The sequence below is a fragment of the Megascapheus bottae genome, chromosome 15, assembly GCF_031878675.1.
Source record: "Megascapheus bottae isolate mThoBot1 chromosome 15, mThoBot2.hap1, whole genome shotgun sequence".
Classification (NCBI taxonomy): Eukaryota; Metazoa; Chordata; class Mammalia; order Rodentia; family Geomyidae; genus Megascapheus; species Megascapheus bottae.
This window is the reverse complement of record NC_143523.1, coordinates 12,057,259-12,077,824: the sequence shown is the minus strand read 5'-3', so window position 1 is coordinate 12,077,824 and position 20,566 is coordinate 12,057,259. Positions and strand designations below refer to the sequence as shown.

The 20,566-nt window shown below is 32.5% G+C and overlaps 1 protein-coding gene and 1 non-coding gene across 3 annotated transcripts in view; one reads left to right on the top strand and one right to left on the bottom strand.

Moving 5' to 3' along the window:
• The window catches only part of Atrnl1 (attractin like 1), a 468,762-nt gene that overhangs the window by 153,640 nt on the left and 294,556 nt on the right, over positions 1 to 20,566 (top strand). The gene's annotated exons all lie outside the window — the stretch shown is intronic.
• LOC150053804 (U6 spliceosomal RNA) lies at positions 4,087 to 4,193 on the bottom strand. Its single transcript, XR_016537949.1, has one exon. It is a non-coding gene; the product is annotated as a U6 spliceosomal RNA (small nuclear RNA).

The following is a 20,566-nucleotide window of genomic DNA, read 5'->3' as shown; positions in this document are numbered from 1 at the left end:
CCATTAAAAGTGAATCATTAAATAAGAAACAAAATACTGGGATTTGGGAGTGCTTTTTTGTGAAAATTTAATTTATAAAAGGAAATCTCTTGAAATGTAGTTATACCATTTCAAGCTTTCCTTCTGTGCTTGTAATTATTATGCAAATATTATTGCTGCTGTAAAAGACCTTTGTCATAAATTGCATGGTAATAGAGCAAGGTTATTGAAGACTACTTTTTAAATATATGCCTCTTTGACATTGTTATACGTAAGACCCCAAGACAAATAGCTGGTAGTAAAAAGACCCAAAAATTTACACCCTACATTTTTGTTTCTTCCATGCCAGAATTAAAGATGTTTATCCACATGCTTTAAATCAGTTTACTTCTGTATTTTCTAGCCACATCTGTTCAAGTAAATATGAAATGATGATTGTAGTCAGTTTTGTTCTTTAGCTGTCACTAAGATGGTATCATAATGTTTAGAGGTATGCTCTTTAACTGTCAGCATTTGTTATAGTTCAGTGATGCATGATAAAATGTGAGGGATATTGTCTTCTTGCACTGCTAAATGTATTAATGTCCTGATAATATTTCCTAAAGACTTCATACTCAAGGTCAGACATAATGAGATTTATTTGTACTTTTTTTTAACAGCTGATTTGCAAATCCAACTATTTTTATTTAGCATTTATATTTTTTGTTCTCCTCTCCTCCCCTCTATCCCTCCCCTCCCCCTTCCCCTTCCCCTTCCCTTCCTTTCCCTCTTCTTACTTAGCATATATTTTAAAGTTTACTGGGTACTTTCTAACTTTTCAGGTAAATGTGTATTGAAAAGTTAGTCTTGTCATCATATTACCTTTAACTGTTTTTTTTCAAAATCAACTGATGTTTCAGTTCTATAACTCTTTTAAAAGAATACAGCAACATTTAGTTGTTAAGTTCTATTTGTTGCTCCCTATGAATATTTAACCTATATAAAATGCAGTCTAAAACTAAATTTCTCATTTTTCATTATATACTATAAATATGAAAACTACTTTAAAAATAATCATTACTACATGTTCAGTCATTCATGTTATTTATTTATAAGTCATTTCTTTTTCATATAATATTTTAAAGTTTATAGATTGTTTTCACAGCAACAGTTCTTTTCATCCATATAACAATGTTAAGTGTTCAGGAAATTTTATCCTCACTTTACAGATGACAAATTGGTCTAAGTGATATTAGTGACAGGCTCACATAACTTAAACTCACAATTTTTAAACTCTTTTCTACAATTATATTACATTTCATAATTATTGAGAATCTGAAGATTGCATATCTCTGGTACAGATAATATAATGTGTTTTTAGAAACACTTTGCATTACTTCAATTAAATATTCACTGCCTTTAAGTCTTTACTCTGTGGTATCATTTCATATGTTACTGCCAAATCTGTTCATCTTTCATTCTTGCAAATCACTATCTTTATTTAGGTATATTCAGATCAGAGATGCAGTTGTTTGTAGATTTTCATCTATTATAGTGAACCCTATTGTACAGAGTACATTACATATGGAATAAAAATATTTCCATGGGTTAAGTACTTTTACTAGTTTAATAGCAAATGATCTATACTATTGGTTTAATAGCTAGTTTGTTTCCAGTAACAGACTACCTTCATAGATGACTTTTTGTGTTTGTGGGTGCCAGTACTGGTGCTTGACCTCAGTGCCTGAGTGCTGTCCCTGTACTTTTGTACTTGAACCTAACACTCTTATCACTTGAGCCACAGCTCCACTCCTGACTTTTTTGGTAGTTAATTGGAGATAAGAGTCTCACAGACTTTCTGTCCTGACTGTTTTTGGACTACAGTTCTCAGATCTCAGCCTTCTCAGGATTACAGGCGTAAGTCACTGGCACCATGCCTATAAACTACCTTTAAATGTAACAAACTTTCCTAATCTTTCCTTATAGCAGTTTCAGACTTTTAAGGCAATTTGTACTATAAGTTAACATCCCAATGGTGTTTTTTGTTGTTGTTTTGTTTTTTGTTGTTTTTTATTTTGGGGAGGTCATGGGGTTTGAACTCAGGCCTGGGCACTGTCCCTGAGATCTTTAGCTCAAGGCTACTGCCCTACCTCTGTGCCTGGGTGTTGTCCTGAGCTCTTCAGCTCAAGGCTACAATCTTACCCTGGAGCTAAGCTCTGCACTTCCCATTTTCTAGAGGTTAATTGGAGATAAGAGGCTCGGGTTTTGTATTTTTGTATTTCTCGGGCTGGCTTTTAACCTGGATCTTCAGATCTCAGCCTCCTAAGTAGCTAGGATTACATGTGTGAGCCACCATGCCTGGCTCCCAATGATTTTTTTTATTAAGGTCTATTAACATTGATTTTTACATCATATTTCAAATGATATATTTATCAAACAAGTATTCAAGAAAGGAATCTCTATATACAATCACTGGCACTTAGATTTTACAACATAATTAAAATTAGGCTGAGGATTTGTATGTCTTAGATACATATTAATGTATAATAAAATATTATGTCTATAGAGTCATAGATTTTTATGTCTATGTAGTTGTGTTTGTATTTCCAATGCCATGTTCCAATGATGTTTTTAAAAGCAGTTTCTTTAAACCCTTTATTTCTGTACTTTGGACAAATAACTTAGCTTCTGTTATTTATAGCTAACTTTCTTTAATGAGGAATCTGGAAGTAAACTGCACAATTCACAAATAAGGACTTTAGTTTCAAATTCCTCAAGATTTGTAGCAGTACTTTGAGATGCAGACCTGAAGTACTGTGTCAAACTTTTAACTTTTTATTACTTAAATATATGTAAATTAAAGAAGAATATAATATTGCTGTCAACAGTAGATTTTACATTATTAGAAATTGCAGGATACTTGATATTCAAAAAATAAGTTTTTAGAAGGATTGAGTTTAGGAAAATTGAAACTCTAACTTCAGTTATCTTCAGCTTTCACTCTCAAAGGGATATAATTTGAACTTTTTTGACTTAAGGAATTTGAGAGTTTATAATTCCAGTAGACAAAATTGACAAAATATTTTTTCAAGCTTTTTAAAATGTACTATGTTGAAATGGCAGTAGTATCTGTGGATTATTTTTAAATTTCTCATGATTTGTCTATTATGAACTCATATATTAGATAAATATACAAGTTAAGTTATAATGGTTGTTTTATTGTTTAAGTGGCATAACAAGTCATGAGTTGTTTGTTGAGAACTCTGAACGTTTTTATGCCAGTACTGCAGATTGATTCCAGTGGCTTACATTTTTCCTTGTCTTATTTTCTCATGATTGTTACTTTGTCACTTGAGTGTACAGTCTAAGGAAAGTCACTTCTGTCTTATCTGCTAGACACTTAAGTATAATATCTAATCAATGTACCAATATTGCAGTTATAAAACAAGTGTGTTTCTACTTCAATTTTGTTTAAATTAATTTTGTTATGATTAATTTTTAGTAGAATTTATATACTATGACAGATCAGAGCCAGTTTGTTTGAGTTTAAAACTCCATCATGAATTTCAACTTCTTCAAGCCTAGTTTTCTTATTGGTGAATTAAGGAATGTCATAGTACCTAAGTCATAAAAGTAGCTGTCTGAACAGTAGGTAAATTGCTGCATGTATAGGTCTTAAAACAGTACCTACCTTTTGTAAGTATGCAATATATAATTTAATAATTGTTAAAGTTATGTAAACCAAGTTTTAAAAGCCAAGATAAGTCTATTTTTTATTAAAGAATTTATTAACATTGATTTTTACATTATATTTCAAATGACATGTTTAACAAACAAGTGTTCAAGAAAGGAATCTCTATATACAATCACTGGCACTTAGTTTTTAGAACATAATCAAAATTAGGCTAAGGGTTTGTATATCATAGGTACATATTAATTTATGAAATAAAACATTATGTTTATAGAGTCATAGGTTTTTATGTTTATGTAGTTACATTTATATTTCCAATACCATGTCCATAGCATTGGGTATGTAAATATTGAGTCCTTGCTCTTGTACTGTTTGGATTTAATAGCCATATATTAAGGATACCATGCACCTTTTGTTCCTTTGGTCTTGACTTGTCTAAAAATATGTAACACTTCATGAATTTGCATGTCATCCTTGCGCAGGGGCCATGCTAATCTTCTCTGTATTGTTCCACTTTTAGTATATGTGCTGCCAAAGAGAGCATGGTAGGTCTATTTTTTTTTGATTGAAATGTGACAGTATTTACTGTTCTTAATAAAATCATTTTAAAAAGCTATACAGAAAGAATTCCAAATGAGAACCTTAAGACACACCTGAAACAAAATTGGGCATACATCTGTAATTGACTAGGAAATAATTTACATTTTAAAACATTCTTAAAAGTATAAATAAGTTTCTCAATAGAAATAATCAATTAAAACTAATGTGAAAAATAAGTGTTCAGAAAAATTATACCTCAGTTGCATTTAATTAAAAGTTCACTTCATGAACTTTTATTTTTATATACAGATATATGTGCAACAAAATTATTTTTAAAATAAAGTAAAAAGCATATTTTTTCTTAAAAAAAGCAAATGTCAAAGAAATGCATAAACAATAATTTTTCAGTTTAATTGAGGTTATGTAAACCTATAAAATTGTTAAATAATGTAGGAAGGACGCATGAAATTTTCAAGTTCTTTTTAGCTTATTTTTAATTTTTTAATTAAAGAATTTATTAACATTGATTTTTACATCATATTTCAAATTACGTGTTTAACAAGCAAGTATTCAAGAAGGGAATCTCTACATACAATCGGTAGGTCTATTTTTAACAAAACTTAGTTTTAACTAAAATAGATATTTAAGCAATATATAAAAGAATGAGGTGAAGACTTATTTTGTTACATTTTACTATCTTTAAGTGATTATCCTTAAGAATATCATTTGTTACCATTCAACAAATTAGTGAGTTCAGTGCATCTTGGATAAGCACCTGCCATTCTTCCCTCTCCTTCCCAATCCAGCTGCTCCCTTCAGTTTTCTTAGTTTGAAGTTTATACATTGAATCTTATGATTGTATTTTACCTTTCTTCTCTTCATTTGTCTAACCTCCTTTCTTTGACATTCTCCCACTTTTCAATACCAGTCTCCCAGGATTCATTTTGTTGGATCTACAGTTACTTTTTCAGTTGAATCATACCATTTAACTACTATATTTCAGTTAATACATCTGTGTATACTTTCTGCAACTCTGTTGTGTTTGCTTGTATATTTCTAAATTAGTCTAGCTTCAGCTTATGAGAGAAAGCGTGCGTCCTTTGTTTCTCTGTGCTTAAACTCATCATGATTTTTTTCTCGTCTATTCTTTATTTTATGATTTTCCATTGAAGCCATAGAAAGAAAATGACAAATACAAACATTATTCCTTAAAAAATTATATGTTGATAGTAGATTATACAGATTTTAGAAATTCAAAATGAAAATGTTGTAAAACTAGCACAATTACTTTAGAGGATTTGTTAATACCATGTGCCTCTTGATATTATGTAATAGTGAAAGAAGAGCTTAATAAAGTGGAACTGATTGGATTGGACATTTGTATCTCTCTGTGGGTGTTGTTTAATTGTCCATGAGATTGAGTTGTTAAGGAAGCAGCATAATGTAAGTAAGATAAAGAAGATAAATAATAAGATTGGAAGAATAGTTTTGTTTTGAATGTACAGCTAATTATAGGTAATATTTGGCATCTATAAAATGTATTTCATTTGGAGAGAAATTTTTCTTTTACTTAGATAGTTTAAGTTTTATGTTTAGTTTTGGAAAGAAATTTCTATTTTATTTATCTCAAATTAGGCTCTATTTCACATATGTTGGATATTGTCACAATGTAACATTTAAAGTTAAATAGAGTTAAACACATTAGAAAGTATAATTTGATAGATCAATTAATTATTGGTTATCATTTTAGAAATATAGAAATAAGCCTATGGTACAAGCACACTTAATGTCTAGTCTGCCTAGAAAATGTAAACAAAGAACAAATAAAACAAAGATAAATACTTCATATAATAATATACTTATATATTTACTACATATCTACAGTGCCAACTTATCTATGAAGCACAGAGGTCGCAATTCCTAATATTCTGGATAAGATTTTTTATTTTTTATTTTTTATTGTAATTAATAGAAGGGTTAAATTATATTCGCCAGATAGAAGGTGCATATCTTCACAAACATTGATATCCCTTTTCATGTTTTTGTCCCCATTACCCTCCCCCACCCCTCCTCATCTTGTTTTCCCCCTTCCCTATCCGATTTCAAATAAACAAATAAACATATATACAATATACCAGATAACAAGGTAAGATACAGTAACAATATGAGATAAGCAAGGGACAACAAAAGAGATGAGAAATAACATAGTACATTAAGAACAATCACTCATTTTGTTTCCATATCCTCAAGGTTTTTTCATTTAGACTCATCCTATATGGCCTTATGTATCTAGGTTTTGCCCTATTGTAAACCTCTGCCAGGAGAGTCCAAGGTTTATACTAATTATGAGAAATGAGAGAAACCATTGAGCCTATGTTCCTTTGGATCTGGCTTACTTCACTTAATATGATTTTTCCCAAGTCTTTCCATTTCCTTACAAATGGGACATTGTTGTTCTTTCTGATGGCAGCATTGAATTCTATGGTGTATAAATACCACATCTTGTTGATCCACTTATCAACTGAGGGCCATCTGGGTTGGTTCCATATCTTCACTATGGTAAATAGTGCTGCAATGGACATCATTGTGCTAGCAGTTTTAGTATGTCCTTGTTTCTGGACATTTGGGTAAATGCCAAGGAGTGGAATTGCTGATAGACGAGCTCTATATTTAGTCTTTTGAGGAACTGCCATACTGCTTTCCATAGAGGTTGAACGAATTTACACTCCCACCAACAATGTAGAAGCCATCCCTCCTGGCCACATCCCTAACAGCATCTGTTGTCAGATTTCTTGATCATGGGCATTCTAACTGGAGAGAGGTGGAATCTCAGAGTTGTTTTGATTTGTATTTCTTTTATGGCCAGAGATGTGGAACATTTCTTCATGTGTCTATAGGCCATTCTTATTTTTTCTTCAGAGAAGACTCCCTTTAAGTCTTTGGTCCATCTTTTAATGGGATGGTTGTTTCTTTGGATGTTAGTTTTGGAGTGATTCAATTTTTTGAGCTGTTGATATATTTTTAGAGATGAGGCCTTTGTCTGTTGTATGGTCAGTGAAGATCTGCTCCTATTCTGTGGGCTTTATGCTTGATAATTTTTTAAGGAACACATGACTCTTATTTATTTTTATTACCAGAATAAAATCAGTAATATTATAATAAATAATCTTGATAAACACAGACAAGATTACTTTATATAAAAATCATAAAATACATTTTTAATATTTTTCACTAAAGCTTTTGTTCTTTTCTTTCCATCTATCTATGTGTGTGAATATGGCTTGATATTGACTTCAGATTTACTAAAGTCAATTGTAGTCCTGAATTCAACAGCATAAAATAGAAAGCTTACTATAAGGTATTATAAAAAATCTTCTTAAAAATCACTTTTTAAATTTTATAAATAATCACCAATAATTTTATATTTCATACAGTTATAAACTATAGCTTGAACATTATTTGAAATAGTATCAGATTTGGAATCTTGTTTAGGACTGTATCCTATTATTTAAACACAAATTATTAAATTACTTTTGCAGTAGTATATAAGAGTTTGCTCAAATTTATAGCAATTTGTTATGAGCATCTTTCCTGGATCTGCATTTAGTCACATCATCTTAATAGCTTGGAAAGGGCCCATGGTCAAAATGAGTGTATCCTGCATATTAGAATTCTCCTCACTCTGTTTTTGGACATCTAGTTGTATACGTGTGTGTGTGTGTGTGTGTGTGTGTGTGTGTGTGTGTGCGTGCGCACACGTGCTGTATCAGGCCTTGAACTCAGAGCTTTCAGCTCTTGTTTAGCTTTCTTGTCCATGGCAGGTGTTTTACCACTTGAATCATGCTCCCAGATTTTTTTTTGCTGGTTAATTGGAGATAAAGTAGTATATAGCCTTTTCTTTTCTGCCAGTGTTGGCTTTGAGCCTCAGTCCTTCATGTCAGTCTCCTGAGGAGCTAGGATCACAAGCATGTGCCAGCAACAGTTGACTCAAGCAGCCAACTGTTAGACATTTACTTACTACATCATGTTATATATAAAGCGGAAAAGTGTTTATTATGATGCTGATATATAAAATAATTAGGGAACGTTAAAGAGATTGTCTTTCCTTGTATCACTTCCACTCTTTCTATAAAATTTATTTCCAGTTCAATAAGACTCACAATGGATAAATTCTTATCTTAAGATTTTGTAACCCAAAGTACTACTTACTCTCTTTAGTTGACTGCAGTGTTAGAATTTTGCTCTTGTGATATCTAGTGCAAACCAATACAGGTATGCTTTGGAATTCAAGGTGTTCCTTTGTGGCAATGGCAGCCACAAAGGCCATTAGAGATACAGAAATAAATTTTTATAACCCACCTAAATGTTGGAGAGAATTTCAGTGAGACTGAGATTTATAACATTGTTCTGTTTGATATTTTATAGTTTAGTGGACACAATTTGTTTTTCCTTAGAAACTACATGTGATATCACTGAAAAAATATAGCATGGTCTGCTGTTGAAAATGAGATTAAGCAATCACATGGACGGTCTGGTCTTTCTAGAACAAATATCATTGTATATTCTAACTACCACTATTATTTTATTCCTACTAATTCCACAATTTATATCCACTGTTTATGCAAGTTTTTCCCATTTTCAGTATCAAAGTGTATGCTGAAAGTATAACCATAATGTCATTGAAGACTCCCTTCTATCCTCAGCACAATTTAATCAGTAATAATCTAGGATTAGTATATTGATTGATATAACCCTGTATGCTTATTTTCTGCCTCAGTGAACAGCCTATTCTTTCTTTAGAGGAAACTTTGAAGCCCCCAAATCAAATCTGCTCAAGCAGCAACAACTGTCAATAATAAGATCATCCTTGACTGTGTACTCTTACTTTACTGATCATCACTCTTACCTTCCAGATTTGTTCCACCTTGCCGTAAAGATGGAACATCTTAGTATTTATATGATGTAACACCATGCCTTCAGAGATGGGTATCAACCTGAAACAAGATATGCAACAATACTAAACCCTTCTCAAATAGTTCAGATTGAAGCTATTTAACCTTTTCATATAACCCATGCACACAGAACAATACATCATGTTCAACTAGTTTTGCTAAGTATAATTAGCTTATTGTTAAGTAGAAGTTAAAAATAATGGGATATACATACTAAATTGGTAAGTATTTTTCCCAATTTATAAATTCTTTAAAAGTTTTTGAATATTTTTGATTTTGTGGCATTACCAATTTATATGATTTGCTTTTGTTTTTTTCTTTCTTTTTTTCTTTGCCTTTTTTATTTTGCCAGTTCTGGGGCTTGAACTCGGGGCCTGAGCACTGTCCTTGTGCTTTCTAAAGACTAGAATTGCAGCACCACTTCCAGCTTTTTCTGTGTATGTGGTACTAAGGAATTGAACTTGCATCTTCGTGCATGCTAGGCAAGCACTCTACCACTAGGCCAAACTCCCAGCGCACTTTTCTTTTTTCTTTTTTTCTTTTTTTGTGCCTCATAGGGCTAGAATTCTGGGCTTGGGCACTGTCCCTGAGCTCTTCTGCTCAAGGCTATCCACCTAACCCTGGGCCTAGTATTATCCCTGAGCTCTTCAGCTCAAGGCTGCCACCCTATTCCTGAACCACCACCCTACTTCCCATTATCTAATGATTAATTGGAGAGAAGATTCTCAAGATCTTTAGAGCCCTGGCTGGCTTTTTACCATGATCCTCAGATCTCAGCCTCCTGAGTAGTTAGGATTACAGGTGTGAGTCACAGGCACCCAGCTTCCAGAGGGGTTTGACCAGCATACATTCCCACCAACAGTGCAATATGGCTACTTTTCCCCCACATCCCCACCAACATTCACTGTAGTTTGAATTCACAGTGTTGGCCAATCTAACTAATGAGATGGAATTTCAAGGTTGTTTTGATTTACATTTCCTTTATGGCCAAGAATGATGAACATTTCCTCTTGTGTTTCTTTACCATTTTAGCCTCTTCTAGGAACTTTAAGAATTCTCTTTTTAGTTCTTTTGTCTATTTAGTAATTTTTTTTTTATTCTTTGGAAGGGGATAGTTCCTTGAGCTCATTGTTACTTTCTTTAGAAAAATTTTACTCCCTATTCAAATCTCAGCCTCAAAGGATCTTTGTTCAAAATTTTGTTATCCTTTTCTTAGGTTAGAGTCCATAGTGTGTCCTTGCCAGTATTATAGACCTGCTGTGGCTGTTCATATATTAAGGTCCCTGGTAACAGCTATCCTGTGGTTAAGGTCCACACTGAGACCCACACTGGGATTCAAAGCTTGGGCTTTTACTCAGCCCTAGTGGCTGAGCTCAGTAACAGAATTCTGAGATTGGGGTTTATGGCTTGGTCTCTCCTTCCAGGTAGCACCGACTGGAGACTTGCTTTAGAAAGCTGGTGGAAAGATGGTGAAGATGAGTCTGGTCAGGTTTTAGTCTCGCATCTCAAAGGCAAAATTTATACTTGACATCAGATTTCTGCCATTTAGATCCTATTTTTTCACTAATCCTATGTCCTAGCTCACCTTTTTGGTATGTGTTTTTTAAAGCTCACCAATATTACATTGTACATGTCAAAATAGAAAGGATTTTTAATGTATTTGTCATGAGGAATTTATCAAAGTTTAAGGTGATAGAAATCCTAATTATCATTATTTGTTCATCACCTGATATATACATTGACTAAAAAGCCTATGAAACTCATAATACACAACTGTCTTGCATTTTACCAGCATTTAAATAAAACAACTTTATGTTATATATACATAGTCAAAGAATTACCAGCAGTGATCCATGATATGAATAAAATGTTCAAACATATTTAAAGTTTTATTCATTTAAAAATGAGGCTTAACTTTATTCTTATATTCCTTTAAAACTAGACATCTATAACACCGAGGTGTTAAAATTAGTATTTTTATTTACTTATTTATTAATAATACTTTATTAAATGATATAATAATGCTGACTTCAATGACTAGAGGGATTTATCTCTAATGGACCATATAGACATTCATGCTTGTAAGTATTTTTCTTCCTTATAATGGGTTAAAGATGTCATTTTGTAGTTTTCACATTCTGTAGGTCTTACAGTTAATATAGTGATAAGGTGACAGCAGAGTGGCAATGTGATTCTTACAAATTACACATTTCTTTAATCTGATAGTCATTCCTGGCTGCAAGGTAGCTGAGCTATGTAGTTCTGTTTGGACATCTGCTTCTTAGCGTCAAATCTTCTCCAAGGAAAGGGAACCATCAGGCATCTCTATTATTCCTGGGGAAAACTCTCCTTAGATAATAATTACTCATTGATACTGTCTCATTCTATGGACTTGCACTTTAGTTTATAAGCAGGTTTGTGAAATTTTGTTTCAATTCAGAGATCTAGGTAAACTAACAAGGCCCACACTTTCTTTGTTTTCTTCTTTCACCAGTCCTGGGGCTTGAACTCAGGGCCTGGGCACTGTCCTTAGACACTTTTGCTGAAGGCTAGTGCTCTGGTATTTGAGCCACGGTGGCACTTCCATCTTTTTATGTGTATATGATAAATAGGTCTAGAACCCAGGGCTTTGTACTTGCTAGGCAAGTGCTCTACCACTAGGCTACACTCCCAGTCACACTTTATGTGTCACTTTTATGCTATTTTGTGCTGGTATATTTCAGTATAAATTCTCATAACCAATGCAAATAGTATTTTTATAATGAACACCAGATCCATGTTCACCTCTAATTACCTCCACTCACTACTTGTGTGACCTTGTAATGATTCCCTTGAGTCTAGTTTTTGATCCCCAAATCAAGGATGTTAAATAAGGTGTTAGAATCTTGAAAGGTCCTTTCTGTTTTAAAATTGCACGATATTTGTGTTGTGTAAGTTTTTAATTTGTTGTGACATTTTTGTTCACTTATTTGTTGCTATAAATTAATTATCATACTTAAAAGAAATACATCATTGTTTTGAGTGAAATAAAATTTCCTCATTGAAAATAAAAATTTGATATTTGTATTTATTTGTGACTAGTTAAATTTAATAGCAACATGAAATAAATGATTACCTGCTTTGGATATAATTTCATAATAAGGCCTCTGAAGGTCGTTTGAATTGCTACACTAATTAATGTTTTATTTCCAGGCTTCCTTAATTATTCTAGCCAGATGGTCCTTTATTTATGTTATTGCTAGAGGTTTCCAGCTGAGGTTGTTTGATTGTTGAAGAAAAATATGTGATGGCATTATAAGATAACTGTAATTGAATTGTTAGGTATGTTAGATCATTTGAGCCTTCTGTCCCTGTTCCATTCACATCTGGGAAATAAGTTTGTTAACAAAGCACTTTGACACCTCATCTGATGCTTGAATGAAATTCTGTACTGTATAATTGGAAATCAAATGAAAGAATTACTATGTATTTATTGCCAAAAAGAGACACTGTGCAAATAATTTTTGTACAAAGTTCATTTTATGAATGAAAAACATACCTTCAAAACATGTACACTTTTAAGGACATGATCTTTTTTGCTGATGAACTTTTGGGATAATCCATTCCATTAAGGTCAAATTCAAAATTTGTGCAGATTAACTACCATTTAGGAAGCAGTTAAATGAGGTTTTTATGTCAGAGAACTTCAAAAGTCTAAATGAATTATTAGCTGAACAGATAGTCCAATAAAAGAAACAGCCTTAAAGTGGAAGATAAAAGTGATAAAGTGACAGTAAATTAGAGAACAGGACTAAAAGCTCTATTGTTATAAGGAACAACAAAAGACTTTCTGAATTATCTATGTTTCTTTAGAAAGTATCTCTTCTCTTTTCTTGTGAGTTTTAGAATTACTAAATAAATTAATAGAAGTTTCTGCAAGTCAAGTTAGGTGGAAAGCCATAATAAAATGGCCGTTGGCAACTTAACACTGGACAATTTTCTTTAAAGTAAATGTGGCCTGATAATTGTAGTGCTTAAGCTGTACACATACAGAATAAATCAGTTCAATGACCTTGCTCACAATATGTTCAAAGACTGTGAAACCTTACTGAATACAGAAGTAATGATTGTCTAAACATCTTGGTAATTCAAGTTGTGTGTTCATGCCATGGAACTTTGTTTTTTCTTTGTTTATTATGATTTATATATAGAAATATACATGAATAAAATCTTGCTGGTCAAAAGACATTCTTTTAGTGAAGCTATTGTAAGGTGTAATTTTTTAAAAAGACATTCCTTATTGTTGACTATAGGGGTTTGAATTCTAGCTGATCATTTAATATTTAATTAAATGAAAGTCAAACAATTATCAATTAATACATATATACATGTACATAATATTCACTTGAATAGAAAAATTGACCATATCTTGTATAAAATAGTAAGAAATTTGAAGGAAAATTTCTCCAGATATTTTGGTTTGCCATCTTTTAAATATTTTTTCTAGACGATGGTGGCCATTCTAATTGGGGTGAGGTAGAATGTCAGTGTTGTTTTGATTTGCATTTCTTTCTTTTTTTTGGTGGGTTATGGGGCTTGAACTCTAGGCCTGGGTGCTGTCCTGAGCTCTTCAGCTCAAGGCTACCACCCTACACGTGAGCCACAGCCCCACTTCCATGTTTTCTAGTGATTAATTGGAGATAAGATTCTAAGTGCGGTGCGCAGGCCGGCTTTGAACTGCGATGCTCAGATCTCAGCTTTCTGAGTAGCTATGATTATAGGTGTGAGCCACTGTGCCCAGCCTGATTTGCATTTCTATTGTGGCTGAGATGTTGAACATTTCTTCATGTATCTATTGACTATTGTTATTTCTTCTTATGAATAGTCTTTTAGTTTTTTAGCCCACTTACTAATGAGGTGGTTGTTTCTTTGAGGATTTTTTATTGGGGTTTAATTTTTTGAGCTCTAGGTATATTTTTGATATGTAGTCCTTGTCTGTTGTATGACTAGTGAAGATCTTTTCCCAATTTGTGGACTTTCTATTTATCTTTCTACCTAGGTCTTTTACCATGCAGAAGCTCTGCAGTTTAATGCAGTCCCATTTATCTAGTCTTAGTTTGATTTATTATGTTTCTGGATCTTTATTTAGGAAGTTTCGGCCCCTGGAAAGGAGTCCTAGTGTATCTATATCCCTTCCTGTAATATTTTCAGAGTATCTGCTGTTATCTGGAGGTCTTTGATCCATTTGGAGTTGACAAAAACAAATAATAGTAGATGTTGGGGGGTGGAGGAGGGCGGAGTGGCCAAAGGAAACACTACTACACTGTTGATGGGGATGTAGATTGGTTAACCCAAAACAGTATGGAGGTTCCTCCAAAGACTATACATAGAACTTCCCTATAATCTAGCAATTGTACTCCTAGACAGTTATGCATATGAACACATTCAAGGCCACACTAAAACTACCATTTCAACTATGTTCATTGCAGCATTATTTTTATTGATATCCCCCTGCTATTATTGTGATGATCTATGAAGTTTATTTAATCAGCTTAGGTACACTACTATTTCATGAATCTGTATTAAAAAACTTATTTCCACTTGATAGATTCCTCTCTTTACAAATATGATGTGGCTTTACTTCTTCCTTCTGACCAGAATGGTTTGACACAATTTTATCTAAGCTGAATGTAGCTACTTCTGTCTGCTTTCAGGGTTGGTTTGTTTGAAAGATCTTTGCCAATATTTATCTTTGTGTATTTGTTAGTATGTCTCTTGTAGGCAACAAATGCTGGTCTTTAACTAATTGATGACTAATTAATTTGTGGGGTCCTGAACTAAGGGCCTGAATGCTATGTCTGAGCTTTTTTTGACCAAGACTATCACGCTACCATTTGAACCACAGCTCCACTTCCAGTTTTTTGGTAGTTATTTGGAGAGAAGAGTCTCACAAGAGTCCCGTGGACTTTGCTGCCTCGGCTGGCTTTCAAAGGTAGTCCTGACATCTTAGCCTTATGAATAACCAGGAGTACAGGCATGAGCCACTGGTATCTGTCTTTGTTTTGTGTTCTTGTTGACTGGAAATTTGGGACCATTAGCATTTGGTGGTAATATTAAAAGATATATCATATTTCATGTTATCTGTTGATTTTGTGGTACTTGCTTCTTTCCTATTCTTTCTTTGCTAATCTACTCATCTAGTGGGTTTATTTTTTCCTCTGTACTGTTCTCGATTATCTTCTTTTGTAAGATTCCTGTAAGTGTCTTTGCAGTGCTAATATAGTAGGCATGAATTCCTTTGCCTTTCGTTTATCATAGAAGTTGTTAATTTCATTCTGAATTATAATGAAAATTGTGCTATTCATACTAGACAATTAGTATCTTTCAGGACTTGAATTACTTTCTTCCATGCCCTCCTTGCATTTAAAGTTTGTATTGAGAAAACTGTTATTCTAATGGGTAGGCTCATCATTGTGACTTGCTTCTCCTTTACAGTTTTCAATGTTGTTTTTTTTGTGTATTTGGTGTTTTAACTATAATATGCCTACTTCTTTTTCACTCATCTTGCCTGTTTGGTATTCTATAAATCTTCTGTGCCTAGATAAATTCTTTTTTGCAAGGTTAGGAAAGTTCTGTGGTATTATTGAGTAAATTTTCTGTAGTTTATATCTCTTATCTATGATTTATAGACTTAGTTTTCTATGCCTTTAGTTTGTATCTCTTATTTGTGATTTATAAATTTGGTTTTTTGATGTCATATATTAATACTTAAAATAAGTCAATGTGAGTTAGTGAAAAATCAATTTGGTCAAATAATGATCTTTTCAGTAGAAGAAACAAAAACATTTTAAGTTGTAGGCTTAGTATTTATAATTTATAACTTGAATTCTTAGGCTCAGTACTCATAATTAATAACTTAAGTCTTTTGATTTGTTATTTTATTCTTTACTACATAAAACACCTTCCCAGATTCTACTTTAGATTATTTGCTAAGCAAGAAAGTAAGCCTTATGCAATACTCTATTTTTCCCATGAGTTTTTCTTGCTGTAACATTTGTAGCATTTGTCAGGGACTATATGACCAGTATAATGGGAAATGATATATTACTATTGAGTTATCTAAGCCTTCTGTTATACTTACTTGATCTATAATAGTGTTATTAGTTAATGTCAGTCCTCTGTTTCCAAGAGTTTTATTCTTCTTTTTTTTTTTTGCCAGTTCTGGTGCTTGTACTCAGGGCCTGAGCACTGTCTTTGGGCTTTCTAAAGGCTGAAGCTCTACAACTTGAGCTACCGCACCACTTCCAGCTTTTTTCTATGCATGTGGTACCAAGGAATGGAACTGAGTTTTTGTATATGCTAGGCAAGCACTCTACCAGTAGGCTAAACTCCCAGCACTGTTTTCAAGAATTTAAACTAGTGATTTTCAGCTATATGCCATTATAACAAATGACATATACATATATATATATTATAGTATCCTATCATCAATGTATATGTATATATTTAATAAAGCAACAAAAAATAAAATACAAAAAATAAAAATCAGTGTATTTTAATTATTAAAGGCTTACATGACTATTGTGTAGCTTAATAATGAGTCAAATGCTTTTATGTAGTCATAGAATTAACACAGATGACAGCTACATACTCTGTGAGAGAGGATTTTTGTGGTGCTGAGACATCTAGCAGGAGTAGAATTTCTACAGTGCCATGTTTTTCTGAAAGAATGACTCATGCTAAAGTTAAGAACAAAGGAAAAATGATTATCAGAAAATGCATGGTAGTTGCATTATGGAAATTTTACTGTCAACATTTTTGCAAAGCAGTCTTGATGCTTACCAAAGAATATGATTGCAGTGGGATTTAGATAGTGGGATTTAAATAGGTGATTTCTGGGTCAGATGTTTGAAAACATCAGTAATTAGGATGATATGTAGTATACTACAGGAACTGTGGAATCATTGGCTTCCACATGATAAATGCCTGCCCAGCTATTTCCTCATTCATTAAAAACACACACATACACACACACACACACACACACACACACACACACACACACACACACACACATACACACTTAGGAAAACAGATCTGATGGCCTTTTTATAACATCCTGATGTAAGGATTGGCACTTCCACCAATGAAGAACTTGTTTTAAACACTCTCTTTTTGCACTTTTATCTTTAGTTTCTGCATCCATATTTTGCTCTCAAGTTGTTCTGAACTCCTTTTTTTAACACATATTATTTATTCTACTAATCATAACACAACATGTTGTCATACGTAAGATAGAATCACAATATTCTCCTTATAAAATTTCTTACCAGGAATATTTTAAATACAAATGTTGACATAAAATATTATACTATACTTTTAATTTAATTTTGTTCATCATATATATTTCTGAGTTTACTACTCTTACTAGTTTCCAATTTCTTTCATTTTATTTGTAGATATGAGTCTATTTATTTGTGATAATAAAAAAAATCACATAGGGGAAATACAGGCTTTTCTATTTAGAGGTTCCTTACCCCAAATAGTTAAATTCATGTGGAATTTGTTATATTTGTTTAAAGTGCATGAAAAATAGACTGTTGGTAAGCTTTTACTAAAAATAGTCTTTCTGTATCCTTTTGTAAATATTTATGGCTCCTGGATATTTTAACACATTTTAATGCACAGAAATAATTTAGTAACATTTTTAGTTTGTTTCAAATTAACAACTTTAGTAAATAAAAGAGAATATCAAGGAATATCTTATCTTTGAGACCTCAATTCTTATTACCAGCTTACAGTAAAATTCACACCCTCTACTGATATGAGAGTTGCGTCTTCACGCTATCCGCATTCTTTGCCACTAGGTCAGTTTCAGTCAAATAAATCCTTTCTACACAACTTGCTTTTCTTGTTTCACATAGCCTCTTATGTCCTCCTTGGGCCTTGAAAAGCGTGCAGAATAAATTCATAGGGTTATTTTATACTTTACTTAGTACTTTCATAAATAACTCTTTAATGATAAGTGTTCCTTTGATTATCCTAATTTGAGTGTGTCATCTATTTTCTCTTAGGACACTGGCTTATGTATTCTCCTGGCACTGTTAAATTCTCTCCTTGGTGTTCTAGTGATATTGTGCACATAGCTCTTCTGTTCATTTAATTATGAGCATACTTATATTTATTATGCATCTGTTAATTACTAGTAAGCTTTCTGGACCCACAAGAAACATATATTTAAGATCAGCCTATTTAAGATATAGTAAAATTAGTTAGGCAGTTTTGTGTTATAAGATAGGCAGTTCTTACTTAATTTAATATGTCCTAATCATATAGAAGTGGACTTAGATTCAAGGGACAGTATAAAGGAACAATACTTTGATAAACTTATTTTTTCCTATTAACCTGAGTTTGAGGCAGTTTGTGAGATTACATGTCTTTTCATTCTGGGCATGTAAAACTCTACCTATGACATATTAGAATTTCCTTTTTTTAAATTGTTTGTGGTACTTGAACTCTGGGCCTGCATGCTGTCCCTGAGCTCTTCAGCTCAAGGCTAGCACTCTACCACTTGATCCACAGTACCACTTCTGGTTTTCTGGTGGTTAACTGAAGATAAATATATCATGGACATTCATGCACAGGCTGGCTTTGAACTGTGAATCTCAGATCTTAGCCTCCTGTGTAGCTAGGATTACAGGTGTGAGCCACCAATGCTTGTTTGATATATTAGAATTTTCTATATTTTGGCTGAAGAGATAAGACACTGCTGAAATCTAGGGTGATAACAAAGTGAATTTATTTCAAAATTCTCTCCAGGTCTTTGACTATTATTATCATTAAATCTTACCTTCAAGAATTGTCAAATATGTTTTCAAATGCATTTTACCTATAAAATGTCTTAAATGGGATTTATTTGTACATTAAATAAGTTTTAATAATTTAGAAGTAGTACTAAGTACTGTTTTAGTACGCTTCCAATACGTACTAACTGAAAAAAGGAAGTGATAAATAAAAATGTGTTAGATCAATATGGTTAAATTTAATAAATACAAATTGAAGAACCTTCTCAATAGGTGTGACAAAATCTCCCTTAGTATATAAGCTCTTGAGGTAAGAGTAAGGTAATTATGTGCAGACAGCTTTTATTTTTGTGTTCTTATATTTCAGCTGTTCTTTTATTGATTGATGCTATTTTAAGTGACTCTAAGCTCTAGTAAGTTTCTATTAGATTAAACTATATACAGCCACATGGCTTTCTGAAATTACTAAGCTCCCAAATTAAATGAATGATCAGGAGCATTCCAGATTTATTTTTAAAAAAGGCAGGATATATGCCATGGAGGCTAGATTTTATCACTTGTTTAAAGTTACATTTCTTAAATTGTGTTGTGGTAGAGTATGTACTCTGAGCAGGCGCTTGTAGACTAATGATCTGACTTTCTCTACAGAGCTTATTCAATGATCTTTACAATAGACTATATCTTGAGAGCCTTTAGTAACCATTGTTTTTATATGATGGAAAATAGATTCTAGCTACAAATACAGAATTAATGAATTGATACCAAAATAATAGTTCATATATCCTGATTTCTGCTAGAGAAGTCAGCCGCTAGGGCTGAGTAAAAGATGAGTTTTGAATCCCAGTATAGGTCTTAGTGGGGGGCCCTAACTCCAGGATAGTTCTTAGCATGGACCTTACTGTCTCAATAGCCACAACAGGTTGATAACACCGGCAAGAACTCACTGTGGTCTCTAACCTTGGGAAAGGATAACAAAATTTTGAACAAAGATTATTTGAGCTGAATCTTGAGGAAGGGGTAAATTTTTCTAGTTAAACAAGACAGTAACACGAAGCTCAAGAAACTATCTCTGCCAAAGATTAAAAAACAATTATTAAATGTGCAAATTCTGAAGTAAAATGTATTTTAAGTAATTTTTCTCCATTGATTTTTATATTTAAAATACTTGGGAATAAATGGAACAATTGATACATTTTGTCATTTACTGTGGAACATCAGATCGTTTGTATTAACATTTGATATGAATAATTTTAAACATATATTGAAAGATATTCTCTTTTCTACTGAGTCAAATTTTAATTATAAATTAAAATGTAATGTTTTAAGTTGTTTTCTTTTTATAACATTATTAGTATATGCCCAGACCTGTCCTTAGTCATTTGTGTACATTACTACATTTACTGTATATCTATGTTATGAAGTATTACCTGTATTTCATCAGTGAATAAATGGAGGTTCAGTGGAGGTTCAATAACTATATTGTCCAAAGCTAATAAGTAGGCAAAACAAGATTTAAACCTGGGTTTGTATAACTTGGAAATTCATATTGTTAACTCTTACTGTATATTATTATGACTTTGGAATTAAAAAAATGTTGTATACTTTAGATATTGTTCTATACATGCATCAGTATAATCAATTAA